This window comes from Sceloporus undulatus, chromosome 1 (assembly GCF_019175285.1).
Source record: "Sceloporus undulatus isolate JIND9_A2432 ecotype Alabama chromosome 1, SceUnd_v1.1, whole genome shotgun sequence".
Lineage (NCBI taxonomy): Eukaryota > Metazoa > Chordata > Lepidosauria > Squamata > Phrynosomatidae > Sceloporus > Sceloporus undulatus.
The window spans coordinates 152,066,412-152,087,505 of record NC_056522.1 but is presented as its reverse complement, the minus strand read 5'-3'; positions in this window follow the sequence as shown (position 1 = coordinate 152,087,505).

Here is a 21,094-nt window from a genome sequence, read left to right as displayed (position 1 = left end):
GGAGGTCCTCCATTATGGCAACCCTACACGTAGCAACAAGTGTCTTTGAACTATGTGTTTGAAAAGTGGTGAGGAGACTGAAGGAAAAACTAAACAATGGGTTAGTCACATTTTTAAAAATAAAATGTGTAAATTAGGCACTCAGTAGCAATGGGGCCCCTGATCTGAAAAATATTCCAGATCTAGATAGTGGCCCCGCATCTGTTTCCTAAAGAAATTTCCCCTCACCTAGGTTGTTATTTGCTCCCAAATGTGACATTCACACAAACATGCACAAACTTGTTTGCCTCCAGAAGCAAACTACAGTTTTAAGACAAAAAACGAAAAAGGTTTTCTGATCCAGATCACAGCATATTCTCCATTGGGGTACATTACAATTTCTTTCTCCTTCGAACTAAAAATGACCAATTTAATCACACTTTAATTTTTTTCAAAATCATTAAATAATGTGATTGTAGCTCACCCCTATGAAACATTATATACAGTGTGTAAATTAAAATATAAATCAGTAGTTAGATAAACAGACTCTTTTTAAAAAGGAAATCAACAAAGTCCTTTTGCATTTCTTTAGGATCATCATGGGATCTCTTAACATTTTTCTTGAGAAGGATAAAGTTTGAGATGGGGCAGGAAGGAAATAAGATGTCTTCCCAAAGAAGCTATACTTCTCTAGGAGGTGTGACAGTTAACCAAAAATGATAACTAGTGCATATCTCTGTGGCTGAAGCTGTCTCTCCTTTTGAAAGGAGAGCAAAATTATATGCCTGAACACTAGTCCTTCAGCAACCCATAATCATGGAGCTTGTGGAGTGAAAAGCAACAAACACATATTTTAATTAATAAATAATAAATAACAAAATGCCTCCCATTTTACTGAGTTGTAGTGCTACTTTTTTTTTACAGCGTTGTTGTATTTCTTCACATGAACACACCCTTGAGTACTTATGTTCATCTTCAGTATTTTTAAGCGGTGGTACTTAAGCTAGGCCTAGTTGTTGTTGACTCAAGGCAATTTCCATCAAATTTAGGCAAGGCCCCTGGGGATTTTATTGGCAATAACTGCTGCCCGTGTTTCATTTAAGTAGGCAATTCTTGGTTACATCAGTGTCCCAGGATGCTACACATCCAAAAGGCAAGTTGACCCTGGAGACACATTAAGCTGATCCCATTTACTTCATGTCTGTCTTTCGACACATTGCTTCCATCCGGGAGAGCTGCTCCTTCAGAGCTCTGGTCCAGCTTTGTTTGTTTGTGTTTACAGCACAGGGGGGTGGCAAATAAACAAAGAAAGGCCAGACTCCCCTTTCAGTCTCAGTGAAACCTAAGTTTCACTTCAGAGAAGAGAAGTGTGGTACGTCATTTTATTTATTTGTGGTTCTTTTAAGTGATGTCCAGAGACCTACATTTCATGGTTGTTTGAAAGTTTATATAACAGTGGGAAGCTGTTAAACAGCAGTTTACCTTCACTTCTTCTTCTTCTTTTTAACATAAAAGGGTTTAGCGTTAGCACTTGTTTTTTCCCCTTATTATTTCAGGTACTACTTAACATTTCCCAGTTTTAATTGTTTTCCCTATTGAGCTTACGTTTCACATAAGGAGTGCAAAGAATTTAACATTTACCTAGATTTAATGATGCTCTTTGCCATTCCAACTAAAGCTTAGTTCAAGCCAAAATTATATAAATAAAAGCTGGTGGGGGGGGAAAGGGGGGGACCATTTCTTTCAGTTTGTCCTCTCTTACCATTCAAAACATAGTATACATTTCTCCCCCTACATATATACATTTGCAAAACATTTTACCATAATTCTCAAATGTTATGCCTCACATGAATAATTCATACTGGATGAGTTTGTTTTTAGAAAGTGTTTTCAATTATAGACTAAAACAAGCTTCAAGTTTTTGCTATTCCTTTGCCCCCCACACCAAAAGAAAAAGAAAAGGAGGGGTGAAAAAAGCTCCCACTCATATCTTAAAAGTTTGGCAATCCCAAAACATCTCTGGCTTCTCTCCAATAAGTGTATGCATTTAATATTTCATTTCGCTGCTCTGTGCATATATTAGAGACAGGAGCATTATGCAGTTGAAACAAACTTTTAGTTCAGTAAAAGACTTCATGCAATGTCATCTATGGTTTCCTAACCGAGACCTTACATTGTCTATGGTTTTGTTTCATGCTCCTATATTATTCTGACAGTGACAGAACCAATATTTTTGCTCTGGTTGTTCCTATAGGATTCTATGTGTGCTTTTCAGAATGGAATGTCTCTGTGAGATTAAACTGTTAAAAGCCAAGTATCTCTTCCTATCAGGCTTTTAAATTTGCAGTTCATTGGGTCAATTTTTATGCTGTAACGGTTCGATAAGGAGATTTGGTTTGGCATTTCTTACAGGCCTCTGGCTAAAAAAGAAATGTTAATGATGATTAAGCATTGACTTAAATGTAAGATCCTTTTTCTGTACATAAATCAGTCATCAAACTCCATATTTAATTCTGATGTACTTTGTTCTTTTTATCCATCTGAAACAGAAAAAAATGCATAAGCAGAGAGATATTTTCCATTATAAAAATTTTAAAGGGTTAAAAAAAAGGATTGAGTTGGTTATATGAGAAATTAGGATTAGGCTTGAAATGAATCGTTAGTGTTATTAGAGAAAAGCCATTAAGATTGCACTGAATTACTTACCTGAAAGTGAGCTCTATTGAACTTTATAATTTACTTCAAGTAGATGTTTATAATATTGCAATGAAAAATAGTAATGATTTTTAAAGACTAATTGTGAATTGGTCGTTCACAATTTATATCACATTGGTTGATAAATACTAATTCTAAGTCAAGACAAGACAAACTGAAATTGAGATGTCATTTTAGTTTCTAAAACAAATCAACAAACCACTTATTTAAAAAATACAAGATATAACTTTAAAAATATCAAGCCTGCATCTTTCAGTTTCTCTGAAAATGGCTTGAATGAATATTATCACCCACTATTTTAAATGGTACATTATTTTATTTAATATAAATATGAAACTCTGAAACAATATTTTCACATTGCATTTTAATAGATGCATTTCCCCACTAAGATAGAAAACTGCACTCGTTGCTGTTTCAAATCTTGAACCATTTTGCCACTATATGCTATTTTAAGCATATTGCAATTAAAAATTGCAATCACATTTAAATATAATAATAAAGAATAAGGAAGCTCTTTCAATATATGTGTATTTTTTTAAAAAAAATCAAGGTTTAGAAACTGTTCATCAGAATTTCCAAGTAATCTTAATTCCCTCTAAAATTTCACTTACTTTTATGCTGTTCTTACCAAAAAAGGAAAGGAAACAAAACAAAATAAAAAATCCCAGTTCAGATTTTAAGAAATATTCAAGGTACAAGTCAGAGTTAGAGAGTTTCAATTCATTTTGAATATTACACATGTCAGTTCCAGCTCAGAAAACTTCTATTTCAAGCCTTTTGCAGAAAACAAACAACCTGGCTCAGAATGCTTCTTTTATATGTTAATGTAATTCAGCATAATATCTGTAATATTATGATCCACTTTCACTATGAAGAAGCATCGAGAACATTTTCATTCAACAAGCATATTGAGCAAAACCAGGAATGTTCTACCAGCAGTTTCTTTTTGTTAGGACGGCTATAGACAAAAGAGCAGGCATAAGTCAAATGAAGAGGGGTTGAACTAGACAATTATTCCAGCAGAGAGAGCAAACTTTTCCTTTCATGTTCATAAATACTATCAGGGTGTTATGAACCAACTGTGTATAACACTATGGGCTATAATCCTGTTTGCCAGACAGTGGGTAAGCCAGGCAAAAATAATGTAACATTTCCAAGCAGATTAGTTTGAATGGAATATATTTGAAGTGTGAATCTCAAAGGTTTTCAAAATTTTCCCTGAGTTAAACTCCTCGTTGATCAAAAGGACACACTTGAAGCAAAATACTGGCTCTCTTTAAAAATGACTGAGCGCTACTACCTTTTTTCTTTAGAGAGCTGTCAAGCTCGGTTAAAAAGAAAAGCCCAGACAATTCAATTTACTATTTCCATTCCCGTTTGACTATTAGTTTATGAGATATAGTGAAATAGTGCAGTGGTCAGGAGCTCCCCCTTTAGATCATTTGAAAACTTGGGTGGTTGTATTATATTGTATTAAACGATAATTGTGGAATTTGAGGTCTAAAGCTAATAGTGTATTTTTAGAACATCAGAATAGCTCCTACATAATCAAGTTTAATTAAGTTCATTAAAGAGCTTAGAATATATATATGGTAAATTTCTGTGACCATTGTATTTTACTTCTTAATCTTTATAGCACCAAATATGAGTGGCATAAGGGAGACCTAATTGTCTTTTTTTGGACTATAGATCCCAGAATTCAGTAGCCAGCATGGTTGGTAACATGACTGCAATAATTCACACAAAGAAAGAACATTACCATCCTGTAAAACTCAAGAGCAACGTTCTATTAAGTTTAAAGGTTCTCTACATTACAGAAATCAAAGCAAATCTTAGCCAAATGCCAAAATTTGAGCCAAAAGTTTTGCTCACTTACACTTCATGTTACTTTACTTTTAGCAGAGGATTCCTATTAAATTGGCAAATTTACACAGTCCTAAAACATGAGAACAAGCGAGATGGCAATGAGCAACAAGATCGGTTCTCCAGTATGCGTAAGAAAATCTTAGGAATGAATGTCACTTAAGGTTATTTAAATGTGGCTCTCTAGATCATGATGTCTCAGTTACTTTCTGCTCTTAATGTAGCAAATCCCAAAGAGTGGGCTAAGAGTGGATCCAAAAACGTGATGAGAAAATGAGCCAACACCTTGGATACATTCATCATTTTGTAGGCCTTGGAGCAATGTAGGAATGGCCCATGTCCCTTTGCCAAGCCAAAGCTGGTCTGGAAAGGCCTCAAACTAACCTGCTTCCCCCCATCTCCATTCTTGAGTCTGGTTTCCTTGTTCCCAGGCTCACTCTGAAATTTAAGTCTTTTTGCTTGACAGCATAGTATACAAATGCACTGCATTCCCCCATCCCATAAAAATTAGGCCAAAATTAAGGGAATATTACCTTAAAGTTTTAGAGCCCTATGCTTACTTGTTTACTTAAAAGAAAGATCCAATAGGTTCTCGAGTTTCACTTCCTAGTCAATAAGTATGGAAAGGGATCTTGTAGCACCTTTCAGACTAACTGTGTAGATGAAGTTGTAACATAAATAGCATCTGAAGAAGTAAATCAAGGAGATTATAGCAGTGCTTTTTTCATGATCTGGGCACAGGCTGAGACTGGGCTGGGAAGATGTGCTACCAAACAGCTCCATGCCCAGATCGGTACCATCCCATCCCCAATCGGAACAGCTCTCATGATGGGAAAAAAAGTGTTTTTAGCCAGGGACAGGTGAAGGACAGGATGGTAATGATCTGGGCATGGAGCTGTGCAGTAGTACATGTTCCCACCCCGGTCTCAGCCCATGCCCAGATCAGGAAAAAGATGGTAGTGCGATAATCCCCCAAGTCTACAAAGGCTTATGCTACAATGTCATCTACACAGCTAGTCTCAAAGGTGCTATAAAACCCTTTGCATACTAATATTCCAGACTAACATGGCTATGTCTCTGTTTCCTAGTAAATAAGTTTAGAATTGCAACTTTAGCTCTATAGTTTTTTAAAAAAATCTGTAACTATATGTTTTCATAAATATAAGCAGCATAGCCCTGAAATAAGGGTTGGGGAGATTGATGGGGGGAATACAATGAGTCACACATGGGTAATAATATTTTAAAATAATTAAACAAAGAATAATAAAGTATCCCCTTTTCTAATAAATTAGAAACAACAGATGAACAGGACAAGCACACATTTCAGCTTCTTATTTTTTTTTTTTCATTTCAATTTACTGGTACATAGATAACTTCTAATTCATGTATTATGCTGTGTACGTTTCTGCTTTTAAAACATCTGCGGAGAGACTGCCGAAACACAGCACATTAATTCTATTCAGACGTTTGTCTTTTATCATGTTTACTAAAGGCGACTCTACGCTTAACATTTTAACTCACTGTTGGTGAAGAATTTGGAATGATTAAAAAAGGGTTTGGGGGGAGGAAGGGGGAGAATGTGCAGGACTCTTTTCTGTAATGTTCTTGTTTACTTCACGTACTGTCAAATGGCGCCTCCTACCTGCCCAAGGGGAAAAGCAAAGTTACAAATAATACAGATGTTTGCACTGTAATTGCAGTTTATGGCATATAACAGCCTACCTGGCTAGTGAGCGTTGTTTATTTGTTGTTTACATTTGTTGTATCCTAGAACAATCATTCGTCTTAATTGTAATGAAAGCAATTAGCGGTCCTTGTTTCAAAAAGGTCAACAGAGTACATTCCAAATGTCCATAGGCCACCTTTTCTCTCTCTTGGAGTAGAGGCAGAGGAACCCCTTGGACTTTTCCCCACATTCGTTTTTTCAAAGGTCCACTTCTTTCTAGGGAATTTATGGGGAAATTTCCAAATTTGAGAATGTGCTCATCAGAAACAAAGCAAACAAAATGGGCAAACACCTGCACTTGCCAAAGTCAACAGCAACGACTATTTCCAGCAAGCAGAGGATCATGCCTGCTACATACTGTTAAAGATGAGAAGTTTCTTCACAGAAAAGGACATGGCAATACTAACTGAGCACCACAAACAACTAAAAACTCAGGGGGTTCAAAGAGAAACTGTGGAAAGCTAAGCATTCAAATCCTTCTGCCTGGATAGGTGGGTCTGTCAGTTTCATTTTCTCTCACATGTCTTTTTTTTAAATGATGGTTGGGGATTTGGGGAGCTATATTCCACAAAAGGAACTTTTTCAGTCTCTAATTTAGTGTCTGCTGATAAGAACCATGAGTCTATGTGTGTGGAGGAGGGTGCTGCTGCATGAGATTATCTGAACTGTAACACTTGACAATTGCAATTTTCCTGCAAGACTGGGAGACATATTTGCAAGGAAAATGTTTCTTAATTTTTACAACAAGAATTCATTTGTCAACTGGATTCATGCCCTGGGTTTCATACACACACACACACACACACACACACGTGTGTGTGTGTGTGTGTGTGTGTGTGTGTGAGGAGAAGAAAGAAAAAGCTTAGTGTCCATGAGATTCAAAAACTAATTTCGCCTACCTAAGTATGTAAGTATGGGGAAAAGCTAGTAACAGAGCCTTTACTTTGCTTGCAAATGACCTCAGGTTCCTTCCCTGGAATCTTTAAAGAAGATTAAGAAATATTTTTGCTCAAAGCTCTGGACATCGACACCAATCAGTGTAAACTATTCTAAGCCAGGAGCTTATCGCATGCACAAAAAATCCAACTGCACTCCAACAAGCTGCAACTGGGTTGTGGGATGCATGCAGATGGAAATTATTGCACATAATTCACTGCCAATTCTGCCGGGCAAGTGAAGCCTGGCTGCATCCTGGGCCCCAGGAGTACTTCAGAGGCTGTTTTTCAAAGCTGGGGGATTTCCAACTTTGAAAAGCAGGCTCTGAAGCCCACCTGACACCTGGGATGCAGCTGAGCTGTACTCATCTAGCAGAATCGGTGGTGAATTACATGTGATAATTCCCACTTACATCCCACTACCTGGCTGCATCCTGTTGGGGTGCAGTTGGGTTTTTTGTCCATGCAATAAGCTCCCTAGATGAGCCAATGGTCTTCTTAGTGTAAACCACTTTCCTATGTTCATTTGGCCCTCAGTATCTGCTAGGGTTTGGTTCCAGGATGCCCCATAGATACCAAAATCTGTGGATGTTCAAGTCCCATTATATACAATGGCATAGTAAAAAATAAAAAAGCTTACACGAAACAGCAAAATTAAGGCTTGCTTTTTGGATATTTTTGTGTGTGAGAGAGAGCTTAGTTGAATCCATGGATGCAGAATCTGTGGATACAGAGGACTGAATGTATATCTTTATGTATTACATGTATTCTATAGGTCTAGCCCCTCCAAATATCATATGCCTGTTCTCTTCCTGGTCAACCTCCATGTTCACGTTTATTTCTCCAAATTCAAGAAGCTACACAGAATCTGAAATCCCTGCCAAGATCCTGCATCAGGGTATATATCATAAGATTCTGTCATATCTGAACTGCAATAAATCTTCCCTCCTGAAGAACTTGCCTTCTTCCTGCAGACACTCCTTCATAGCCATGTAGTGGCCAGTGGGGACTGGGCCAGCTGTAAAGTATCAGGCTATGTCCTCATAGCCAAATGCACAATAACTTTGGGGTGAAGCACACAGACCAAATGAAGCGGCCTCCAGCCACTCTGGAGTCATGCCAATTAGACAACGCATACCTCTGAAGTGGCTGGAAGCCATGTCGAAGTCATGTGCAAAAAGGAGCAAAAAGGAGCCAGGATTAACTGACTCCTTGAGGCACCAATTGGTCCCTGCATACATGGCCTGCCTTGGGAATGGGGCATGTGGACAGCGGGTTTCCAACCTGCTTCCAGCCAGAGAGGACTCAGGCTGTTCTTTCTGCTCCAGCCCAAAGTCATCTTCCAGAACCTCCAGGATCAAAACTTCATTGCAATGCATCTTGCTGTAGACACATATCCAGAAGTTTCTTAGCCATCCCTCACGGTCCAGCAGCCACTACATAACCATGGAAGTGGAGAATACAGCATAAGGAAGGTGGGTTGTCAGGGGGGTTGGTCATTGTATGAGGGAAATAGAGATTCCAACCTCCATAATGACCATGTGCACGTGCGCGCGCGCACACACACACACACACACACAAAGATTTATACTGCCATAAATTAGATTTACTCCAGCTTATGTCACTAAAAGGATGCCAGTCCCTTTTTAAATGTTTGCTTTCCAGTAAGGCTGCTGCTATCTCAGAAATACACACACATTACTTTGTGAGTAGAGCATACTGTGCCTTCTATCAACATGGCTGTCTGGACACCACAGTGCAAAAGCTGAGTGTATCATGCATAGTATTTTAAGCAGGACATCAGTTTACAATGTCAAGAAATAGTAGAAAAGCTTTTATACATTCCCCAGGTGATGCCGGATCTGCTGTGGAGGGAGTAACAGACACATTACTGAGTAAGGGTCTAAGCGAATCTTTTTAAATTGATGAATGGAAACTATGTACATCTATTGTAGACAGATCAGTGTCCAACTGGTGATAAATTAGTATCGTACAATAATAATAATAAAATAAAAAATAGCTAACATTCTATAATGCCATACTCATTATTTCTTCTATGTGTAGACAATGCTATATAATTTAAAAGTTGTTATTTATATCTTCTATATTAAGCTTCATACTTCCTACCTTCCTTTTGTTGAGAATTAAAACAAATTTTTATTTTTACCTGATGTTTTTCATTACATCTGTATCTTCTCAAAAATAGATGTGTTCACCTCCCTCTCACGCCTTCCACACTTTGCCTCTAAATAAACTGTAACCCTCACACAGTCTCTTTCCATTTTCCCAGTGTTGTTGTCTTCCTTAGTGCAAAATTGCACTCACTCTCCCCCACAAATGCTCCCTCTTTCTCCTTCATTAGTCTCCAGCTTTCTGTGTCTTATTTCACACAAGATGTTTGTGTGTGTTAAGGGAATACACATCAGTAACAACACAGCAATTTATAAACAATAGCAATAATCCCTCTTGCATTCCTGCCCTACCCTTTGTTTGCATCAAGTGGGGCTGTATCTCATCTTCATTATTTTTCTTTAGCTGTGCTCTATCAATGAAATTTATTAGCAGCCGAAATGCATAGCCTTTCTACACCACTGAGTTTAATATAGTACCTTCACACTTGTTAAAAGTGAATAAATAAAGGCTGAAATCCTATACTCGATAACCCGGAACTATGCCCCACTGAACTCAGTGAGACAGACTTCTAAGCAGGCAAAACTGAGAGGCTGCTTTGGGGACTCTTTTAGGGTTAAAACAGGGGATGTGTGAACATTTAAAAAGAAATAATGCTAAACTGACAGTCACATATTCCTTTATTTTTTATAGTTTCCTTATGCATTTCTGTCCCTACCAACACTCCATATTTCTCTGGCTTACCATCCTGACTACAGCCCATTTTCCTCTTCCTTTAAAAAAAAAAAGTAATTTACCTTTTATCTGTCTCTTTTACCTGTCATACTGTGCCCAAATAAGTAAACTTCTTATAAATATCATTATTAATAATTTGTTGTTGTTAACTACTGTCAAGTTGATTTCAACTTATGGAGCCCCAATGACTGAGAGATCTCCATGTCCTGTCATTATCAACAGCCCTGCTCAGGTCTTGCAGACTCAGGGTTATGGCTTTCTTGATGGAGCTTTTCCTTCTCCAGTGTGGTCTTCTTCTTTTCCTATTGCCTTCTAGCTTACCAAACATTATTGTCTTTCCTAGTGAGTCATGTCTTCTCATAATATGTCTGAAGTATGACTGTCAGTTTAGTCATCTTGGCTTCTAGAGAAAATTCAGGCTTGATTTCCATTAGGAAACATTTGGTCCCAAACACACTGCAGAAATAGTCCAGTTTGAGAGCGCTTTAATTGCACTGGCACAGTTGCTAGGGAGTCTTGGGAAATGTAGTTTATTGTGGCATCAGAGCTCTCTGGCAGAGAAAGCTAAATGCCTCACAAAACTACAATTCCCAGGATTCCCTAGCACTGAGCCAGAGCAATTAAAACGCTCTCAAACTGGATTATTTCTGCAGTGTGTTTTGGGCCATTTATTTGTCTTTTTAGCAGGCCACAGCATCCATACAACTCTCCTCCAGCACCATTTTTCAAATGAGTTGATTTTCTTTCTGTCAGCTTTCTTCAATGTCCAGCTTTCACAGCAATAGAAATTGGAAATATGATGGCATGGGCAATCCTAACTTTAGTATTCAATTATGTATCTTGACACTTCATACCTGCTGTTCCAAGTCTGAGGCCGGTTACAATCCGGCACTTTAGTGCGTGACGAGCACGCACTAGGAACAAAAGGGCGGTGCTTCCGCACCGCCCTAAACCTATGCGTGCTCGTCACGCACTAAACGGCGGCAGCCCTTCCATACAGCCGCCGCCGTGAGGACGTCACGGCCGCACCGCCTCTAGACGGGCGGCGCAGACGTGATGTCCTCAATCCGCGGCTCCACTTGCTCGCTGGCACAGCCTTCAGATGGCTGCGCCCAGCGAAGCAAGGGAAGAAGGGGCCAAGCGGCCCCTTTCTCCCCCCTCCCCCGCGCTGCGGGTGTCCTTGGGGCTTGAAGCCCCAAGGACACCCCTTTCCAGGCTGCGAGGAGGCGGCGTTTTTGCTGCTTCCCCACAGCCTGAAAAGCGGCGGATCGGGGCCTCAGCGGCTGCCGTTCTAGCAGCTCAGGCCCCAATCCAGCAGGGAAAGGGGCGGGTGCAGCCCGCCTCAAAGAGGCGGTCTGTAACCCGCCCTAGTCTTCTTCTGATTTTTGATCGCAGTCTCCATTCTGATTAATGACTGAGCCAAGATAGGGAAAATATTTTACTATTTTTGTCTTCATTGTCTACTTTAAAGTTGTGTAAACCATCGATGGTAATTGTTTTTGTTTTGTTAATATTCAGCTATAGACCTGCCTTTGTCCTTTCTTCTATGACTTTCTTCAGTACCATGAGTCTTAACTATACTCAGGTTTAATCTTTTTTCCTCTTAGCTTGAAACCAGATAAGGGACATGATCAGAGCTGTTGTTGTTTTGTTGTTGTTGTTTTGATCTCTAAGGACATGGTGTTCATATTTGGAGGTCTAGCTGGTGCTTCAACTCCTCTTCCCTGACAGCTTCAGGACTGAATGAGAGGGTTCGGTTACGATGTGAACATAAGGCAAGCAGGACCTGTCTTAGCTTCAGCCTCAGCTTTATTGCTGCCCACGTGTTCTCTTTTACTCATGTTTCTGGACCAGCTCTCCTGTCACCTGCTAGAGGAAAACAATCAGACTGTCTAAGCCTTGACAAGTCACTTCTTTGAAGCCGTTTGAATTTCAGCCCCTTCCCTCAGGAGGACTGTGCCAGCAACAGCATACGTTGAAACCAGTCAGTGGCAGACATCAGTAGCTGGCTTTTCAATACTCCAAAGCTTCAGATTAAATCACCGTTGCGGCTCCATGACATAAATTAAGAACAGAAGAAGAAGAAAAAATCCCAGCTCCATGTTCATAACTCTGAGAGGGGGGAAATCAACAAAGGAGTTCTGGAGTTTTGTCAGCCTGCTGTTTGCAACTGAAAGGGCGGGAGGTGAAGGGGGAAGAGGAACAGGGAAGACCCAGCAAAGCACACCACACATCCACCTTGTGTTTTATGAAACCTCCATCCAGACATCTTGTAGGCACATGCCCGATAATGCTTATTATTAGTGGCTCAGCTCCCACCACTGTGGCAGAGCCCTCCTGCACCAGCTGTCCCGAGGGGCTGCTTGAAAAGTAGCAAAGACATGTCAGCTAATGGAATTTTGACTGAAGCTAATATTAATACCTGGATTTCAAGTTTGCTGCAGACCTGCCGAGGTGCAAATGAAGTCAGCTCTGGCAACATGAGGGGCTCTGTGATTACTGTCTGTGGGGCTGGGGAAAACAGCAGACATTTTCATCTCATCTCCCCCTACCCACCCACCCTTGCATGGCATTATCTGAAAAGCAGAGCAGCTGTTGAGTAGCGTGACCGAGTTTTGCAATGTGTCCATCTAGGAGACAAAATCCTGATTTGTCTTGTTCCAAGCAGGCACTGGGATGTATCCAAGGAACCTATAATAGACATGCCCCATTAGTAAAAATGTTTTTAAAAAATCCCACTAAAATTAGCAGCAGCTTTTCATCTTCTGAAGCTTTGTGGCTTGGTCCAGATGCAAAACACATATGCAAGATATTTCTACATACACAAACGAACACACACACACACACACACACACACGTCTCCTCCTCCTTCTCCTCCTCCTCTTGGCATTTAATCTTTTTCCTGGTACTTTTGTTCCAGACCTCATGAGCCCTACAGGTGGCTTTTGTTGACTTGCAGCTCATATTTTTGACAGTTACTGTTTTTACACCAAATTCCTAGATTCAAATATTCACCAAAACATTGCCAGCATTAGCCAATAAATAAAATATCACTTCTTAGTATTAAAAAGGCCGGCTTCTTGTAGGAACATATTGTTGTTCAGTTTTGTACAATATCAACAGGATTTTTAAAAGCTGGCTACTACACTGTTTGTCTGTATTCACCCTCCCTCCCCTAACACACACCACATTTGGAGCTGTATTTCATTTTGCTTATCTGAGTGATGTGAGATGTGGGAACCTGAACTTCCTCTGGAAGAGACATTTCAATGAAAGACAAATGAAAAGGGGGTGGGGCAGAAATTGATGGAACAGCAGCATAGGAAGGAAAGAAAGAAAGAAAGAAAGAAAGAAAGAAAGAAAGAAAGTTAGATTTTGATGAGCATGTATTGCCTCATTCCATTCCTGAAGCATAGATTTATTTCTAAGATGGTAACATATGCATGTCAATTCTTACAAAATCGAGACTGAGAGCTTCTCATACCCCGAAAGCATCCAGCTGAAATTAACCTTGCTAAATCCAAATTATGTGCTGAGCAAATACATCTAGGTTCCATGTGGATATTAAAGAGCAATTGCACTCACTTTACTGAAAGATGAACAAGATATACTTCAATGAAGACGACTAGTGTTTGCTCGAGAATTTCAATCCCAATGCTCTTTAAGAAAAAGCGATGGATGTGTATTAGCAGTTACCAAATCTACTTAACCAGGCAGGTGAATCGAATAAGAAAACTGGTGATTATGAATAACCTGTTGGTCAGTAGTGGCTGGTGGCCACCACTCAATGGAACATTTTGTTCTCTCCAAATTTCAATTGAGATTTAAGGAGCTATCCAAGGCCAGCTCTTTGTCTGAAAGGAAAGGGTTCAGCACCTTGGATAGCTATTTAAAAATCAGAATTAATACCTGGAATGGATTCACTGTTCCACTGGCATGGTAGCCACTAGCCACTACAGAACAGAACATTGACCTATAATCGCAAGGCAAGTTTTCTTACTAGAATACATTATTATCATCATCATCATTTTATTTTCTTACATTCCAACTCTCTCTCAGGTAATGCTTGATCACATTGGGATGGGAACTTTCTGACAAACAGTGGTCTTCACCATTTCAATTTCTCTCCTCCTCCTCTTCTTCTTCTTCCTCTTCTTCTTGGGGGGGGGGGTAATTCTGTCTTCCTGTCTTAGCCCAAAGGCATTCTATGGCTGTATCTGCACTGCTGAATTAATGCAGTTTGACACCATTTTAATGCCATGGAATCCTGGGATTTGTAGTTTGTTGTGGCACCAGAGCTCTCTGACAGAGAAGCTAAATATGTCACAAAACCACTCTGTTCATACATACTTTCCTACACAAGATGACACATCCCTTTGATTCCAATTTTGATCAGACTCCACACTACACAGATAAAAATGAATTTGACCCAATGGAAAAAGATGAATTAAAAATTGTTCTGTGTGCCTGTAGGTATGCATGTTCTTTGGGCAAATTGCAGACCCACAGTCACTTCATTACTATTTTTGTAGTCCATCACCCCTTCCAGTCTCCCCAGACCACAATTTTTCTGTTTCCCTCTCAACCCAAAGAGTGAAGTGTCTCTCCTGGAAACTTCAGTGGCCCTGTCACACTACACAGTTATGAGGATACAATTTCACGTCAATCAATTGATCAACCATTTTATTTATATCCTGTATCTTCTCCAGGAATGGACTCAAATTGGCTACTCTCATGGCTGCACCCTGTGGAACCCTTACAGTTTGGTTAGAGACACTAGGTGAGATCTCTGGCCAAGAATTCTCAATTACCAATACCAGGCTTCCACAGGATGGAACAGTGGCAGTTAAAGTGGAATCATCATATTACCAATGTGAAAAAGTGGGAATGATGATTTGCCTTTTTATACTTCTGTTGTTGTTGTTTTTTAAAAATAGGGATTTTTATATTAAATAATACAGGGAAACCCTGTAATCTAAACTTTCTTATTTTTTTTAAAAAAGTATTTTATTTTATTGTTTTATTTATTTTGAAAACAGTAACTGACTTTTGAATACTGGTGCTTTTGCCATAGCTGCTGGTGCCACAGCTTTTTGGTGGTGATTTTGAACTGTGTCATCCGGACACAACGCGTGAGGAGCACTGTAACACCACCCGCCATATGGTGGGGCACACAGCATCATGCCAGCATGGGGCAGAGTCACATCGTGCAGATGCCATGCCCCCACTGTGCCCCAATGCCAGCCTTTGATGCTGGTCTGTCAAGGCTCTCACTCTCCACCTCCATTCAGTTCTAAGGCTTACTTTCCCCCCTCTTCTTTCCCAAACTCAGCTCTTCAACTCTGACCTGCGATGCAAAATGTTCTGTCTTCTACTTCCAAATTAGCCTGCCTAACAATTGAGACATAAAATAAATTTCTCCCAATTCTAGTATTTCTTCTCTTGATGCAGCACTTGTTCCTGCATCACTGAATGTGACAGTGGACGAGGTCCACACCCCAACAAATTAAAACAAATTCTACTGACCTAAAGCACTGAAGCATATTTCTAATTTAAGTATGAATTGTAGAACTGAATGAGTTGAGGAAAATTGCTAGAAAAATCTAGGAAATTAATAACATAGCTATTTAGTTGGTGAGTCTGTTCCAAGCTCTGATTGCACACAAGCATACACACACTTCATAGATTTCCAGTAGTTCCTTTCTCTTGTCCCAGAGAAAAATACTACCAGTTATAGCAATTGTTCATCTGAAGCAGAAATAAACCTAATGGGTCTTCTTAGCTCCTTCCACAAGACAACCCAAATTCAAAATATAATGCATCAAGATAGCAATAGCTTCCATTAAAGTAGCAATAGATGGAGGGAGGGAATCAATATTCCAAGCAACAATATATATGAGTATTAGCAGTAGCTCAGATGAAAACAAAACTGTCAAAGGGGAGGTGAAGTGGCCAATTATATTATCGTTCCTGTTAATCAAAACACCTGATGCTTTGGCCCTTCAAGTCCTGGCTCTATTATACCATAGACACCAGAACAGGCATATACATGTAATTTCACCAAGGCATTTGTTTGAATGCCAAAAAGCTATAGTAGTTGAGCCTCTCAGACTGAGTGTAGTATTTCATCCCATGTCTACAAGCAATATCTTTTATGCATATTTCAGATGTGAAGAATGTAGTCACAAGCTACAGTATCTCATACTTTTTGCTTCAGATCTTAAGTTTCTATTCGACACATGAAATCTACCCGATGTTTAGTGTTATTGAAGCATTTGAATATGAAAAGGAAAACGTCAGCCGTTAATCAGGGGCAGAAACCATTGCCATATTAATTTGTTACAATCTTGGCTTTCAGAGATGATAATTTACAGTTGTGTGTCTGGCAGGAACAAAGTACATGTTCATATACACAGTAGGGAGGAGCAATGCAGAGGGGAAGGAAGACATGAAAAGACAGCCCCCAAAATAAACACATTCCACTTTTCAAGTTTGGCTCTGTCAAATCAGCCATCCAACAATGAGTACACAGAGACAGAGCACTCTCTGTCCATCCCACAGCTGCTGGATGTCTAAAGTGAAGGCCGATGAATAATGTACTCTTCCACAGAGCTGGCTCAGTAAAAAATAAATAAATTGCTTTTCCCCCTCCCAGATCATCTTTTGAAAATTCATGGCTTTTCAGAAGAAAGCAGAACACGATACATTCAGCAATGTTCTAATGACTCCGCAATGACCCTTCTTTGTGTCTTTCTGGTGGTCATCATAAGCTATTTTCTGACTTCTTTATTCTGGTGTCCTTTTTGTGGATATTTTCAGAGTTCTGCACAAGGCAGAGTACAATAGCTGAGGATGTGACCATGGGGCAGAGAAGCTCCCTTCAAAGAATATGTGGATCAAAAGTTGTTGGATGTGAATCTTCCATAACACTAGATTTTAGTGTCAATTGCCGGAGGGATCAGGACAATAAAAATGAGGTACTTCTTCCCACAACTTATAGCTAACTCGTGGAATCTACCATAGATCAGTTATAGATCTAAATAAACCAGGCACAGTCCCTATCAACTTCAAGAGAGTGGGGTCAGACAGAAGTACATAGAGAGGCTCTGACTCCCAGTGCAGACCATGTCTGAGGAACATGTGGCTCTCCAGCTGTCATTGGAATGCAAGTCCTACTAAACCCTAACCAGCATAACCCATGGTGAGATATGCTGGGAGCTGCACTTCAACCTTTAGTGGGTTACATGTTCCCATGTTTAGAAAATGTATATCTCTGGGTTTCATATGCTCGAATCTGCATGGTTAATATGTGGCTTTTGTGGGCTTCCCAGGAGAATCTGTTACAAAATCTATGCTGACCAGATGGATCTTTTTCCAGACTCCATAAGGCAGTTCTTATGTTCCCAGTCCTGCCGCAGATTTTCTAGCTGGATTTAAGCAATTCATTGTCGCTCAGTAGTTCAGCTACCCATACAATACATGGACAATAATAATGGTATGCATTGCATTCAAGATGGGTAATCTGGATGCTCCTGGCTGGGGCTGACAGGAGTTGCAGTCCAAAAATATCTGGAGAGTGCTTAATAAGAGTGCCCACTTTTGCGTTACAGGGTTATTTTAACAATCCTGGCATATATGGTGTTTGTATGTTCCAAAGCAGAATATACAGTGGAGTCGCGCCTTATTTGGGGGATCCGTTCTGGACACACACACACACACCCCGTAAGATGAATTCTGCCTATACTCGAGCCCCAATAAAGTGAATGGGGCTCATGCTTGTGGCAGCATGGTGTGTGTGTGCTGCAGGCAAGCACACCATTGAATTAACAGCAGCACAGCTTCTGCATAAACCAGAAGCCGCGTATGGCGCCCTCACGTATGGAGCAGGCACGCTGTAGTTGCATGCTATATGATGGTTACTCTACAATTACCAGAGACGAGGGTACCTTTCAGGTGAGCAGAATCAATATTTCATTGAACAAACTTTGAGGAGGATTACAACATACATTTCCAACTGGAGGGGGAATGTCCTGACTGTCCTCCTAATACTCAATTTCCTCCTCCAGTAACTTCAAGTGAAAGTGTCCAGCTTTTCTGTCTAGCCAAGGCTGTCTGCTTTACTGACAGGCCTCACCTGGCATTATTTTCCACTTTCACTCTCAAGTGATTAGTACTTAGTACTTAGTTCAACTGTCTCAGCCAAATTAATCTCATTCAGCCTGATATTGCTTTGGCATTTCACTGTGGTTTTCAACACTAAAATAATCCAGGACATTTTTGTCTTGTTTTTGCTGGACAAGCACCATTTTCTCACATGATCCATTATCAGCCCGCAGCCCTAATTAATGTTCCTCTCATAGATATTAAGTTGTCCTTCTGAGGAATTTCTCTCCCTTTCTGAATTATCTTTATTACTTCACATTTTTAGTGTTTCCTCACCCTCTCCAACTCCTCTACCATTACAGCTCCTTGGGGAATTGGGGCTATTTCAATGTTTCTAGCACCTTCTTCTAAGAACAGAAAGAATGTGACTGATTTCAGTAGATTTTGGATCACAGACTTAGAGTGACCACACTTTGTATAAACATATCCCATACTGCAGTGTATCAGTCATGGGATTACTCATGCTCAGATCTTCCAATCCTCATCGAGAAACTCCTTGACAGCTCCCACTAGTCAAGCTTGAAGCCAAAACTTTTAAAATAAGCACTGGTTTTTAGAAATTGGATGATGACATGTGATTCTAAGAAGCACAAAACCTGTACACGATTTGCTTGTTAGTTTAACTTATCTGCCATATTACATCCCATGCAATGTAATTTTTTGCAGGTTACACCACTAAACCAGACAATTGAAACATGCCTGGGTGCTCTTTGACATCATCAAGTGATACTATTAAGTGTTAAAACACTATTAAAAGTCATCCTTTCACCATCAGGCAGGCTTTCTACACAGCCAGGCTTTGGGCAGTTTAGTAGTTCCTAAAATGTTAATAGGTGGGTGCTACACTTTCTTATTGGTGTGTTTTGAAACTGATTTATTTTAACTCAGTAATGTTTTAATGTCATAATTTGATAGCTGTATCTTATGATAACTTTTAAGTGTTTAATCTTGAGATCTGTTTAAACTTTCTTGTGAGCTTCCTTGAGTTCAGGTCTTGTCTACATGGGCCAAATGAAGTGCTTTCCCCACATTCTCATGGTCAAATCTCCAATTTGAGTGCAGATGGTCTTCACAATGTAAGGCCAGTTCCGCATTAAATCTGCCCTTTCCCTTCCTTACGCTGGCTTAAAATAGCTTACCTTTTGGTCTATATTTTGCAGGAAAATCAGGAACACTGTATACCAGTGATGGCAAACTTTTTAGAGACCGAGTACCCAAACTGCAACCCAAAACACACTTATTTATCGCAAAGTACTAACACGGCCAGGGAGAGGGAGGGAGGGAGGGGAGGAAGTGGATGAAGAGGAGAGAAGAGGTAGGATAGGGTGGCCAGGGGGAAAGGAAGGAAGAGAAAAAGGAAGAAGAAGGTAAGACAGGATGGTGGAGGGGAGGAAGAAGAGGTAGGACAGGACAACTGGGGGAAGAAGAGGATGAAGAGGAAGAAGGAGGAAGGACATGGTGTGGCAGGTGCGGGGGGAAGAGAATGAAAGAGGAAGAGGCGGCGGATATTCCCAGGGCACCAGATCATTTTGGAAATGGAGGGGCCTCCATTTTCAAAACAATTTCTCACGTGATCTGGATCTCTCCGATAGTGACTTCTCACTACTGAAGTAAGTGAAATGTTGTGGCACGGAGAAGAAGATGCGGTAGGTGACCATGATAAGGTCGCCTTAGAGCCGCCACAAGTCGGAAAGAGCTTGTAGGCACAAAACAACAACAACAGCAACAGAAAGCCAATGTGAGGTGTTGTTGGGGTCCCAATGTGCATGCCCCCAGAGAAGGCTCTGGGTGCCCCCTCTGGTTTGCCACCACTGCTGTTTACACACATGTTCCTGCTCTATCACCTGGTGCCACAGCTCCTGGCACAATTCACTCCCTTTTAGGTCACAAAAAAGCACCCAACCATTTGATCAGTGCTAGGTGCCTCGTTCCTGAATTCAGAGGGATTGACTTGCACCAGTGGCTTCAGCACTGGGGGACACAGTGGTTTGTGTGTGGAGACAGCCATCCAGCATCACTAGAATGCATAGGTAAGGATGAGAATCTGGGGCAGCTCTGGGGCCAAAATACTCTAAGTGCAGCCCGGAGTATTCTGGCCAGTGTACATGATGCCACAGAGTGTATATACACTACACACAGCTATAGCAATTTATATCACTTGAGCTGCCATGTCGCCATCCAGTGGAATCCTGATTTGTTATATAGAACTAAGGAACTAAGATGAAGAACTAAGACTTTTCTGCTAGAAAGCACTAGTTCACTTTGGGCTGCAGTTTCTGACTTACTCTAAATATTGTCTTCCCTATAAAAATTGAACTGATTTAATCCTCCTCTTCTCAGAGAGGCATAATAGCTGTAATTCAGGAAAGTGGCCTAGTGTTGTCTAGTATTCCAAATACTTAAAGAACAGACTGCAAATACGAAGGATTCTGTGCATTGGAGTCATGACAACTAAAGTGGTATCAGACCGATATACCAATATAAAGGTACATACATCTTTACACAGAGTTCTGCACTAAACAGCTCTAGGGCTATCATTCTAAGTGACAAATCCAGGATAGAATCTCAGCAAATGACAAATCCAAGATTCTGTAGGACAGAACCATGCTAAATAGTGTGGTATCAATATACTCCCACTCTGGAAAAAAAAGGAGGGTAATGATAATTATAATGATAATACTAATGATGCTAGACAGGAACCCTATGTTTAGAGACCACACACAATTGAAATGCAATTCCTGGACATCCTGTAGGGTTCCTGGGAGTTGGCCATCATGATAAACATGATGCTAGATTAGGTGGGCCTTTGGTCTGATGCAAGGTTGACTGATCCAGAAGGGCTCTCCAA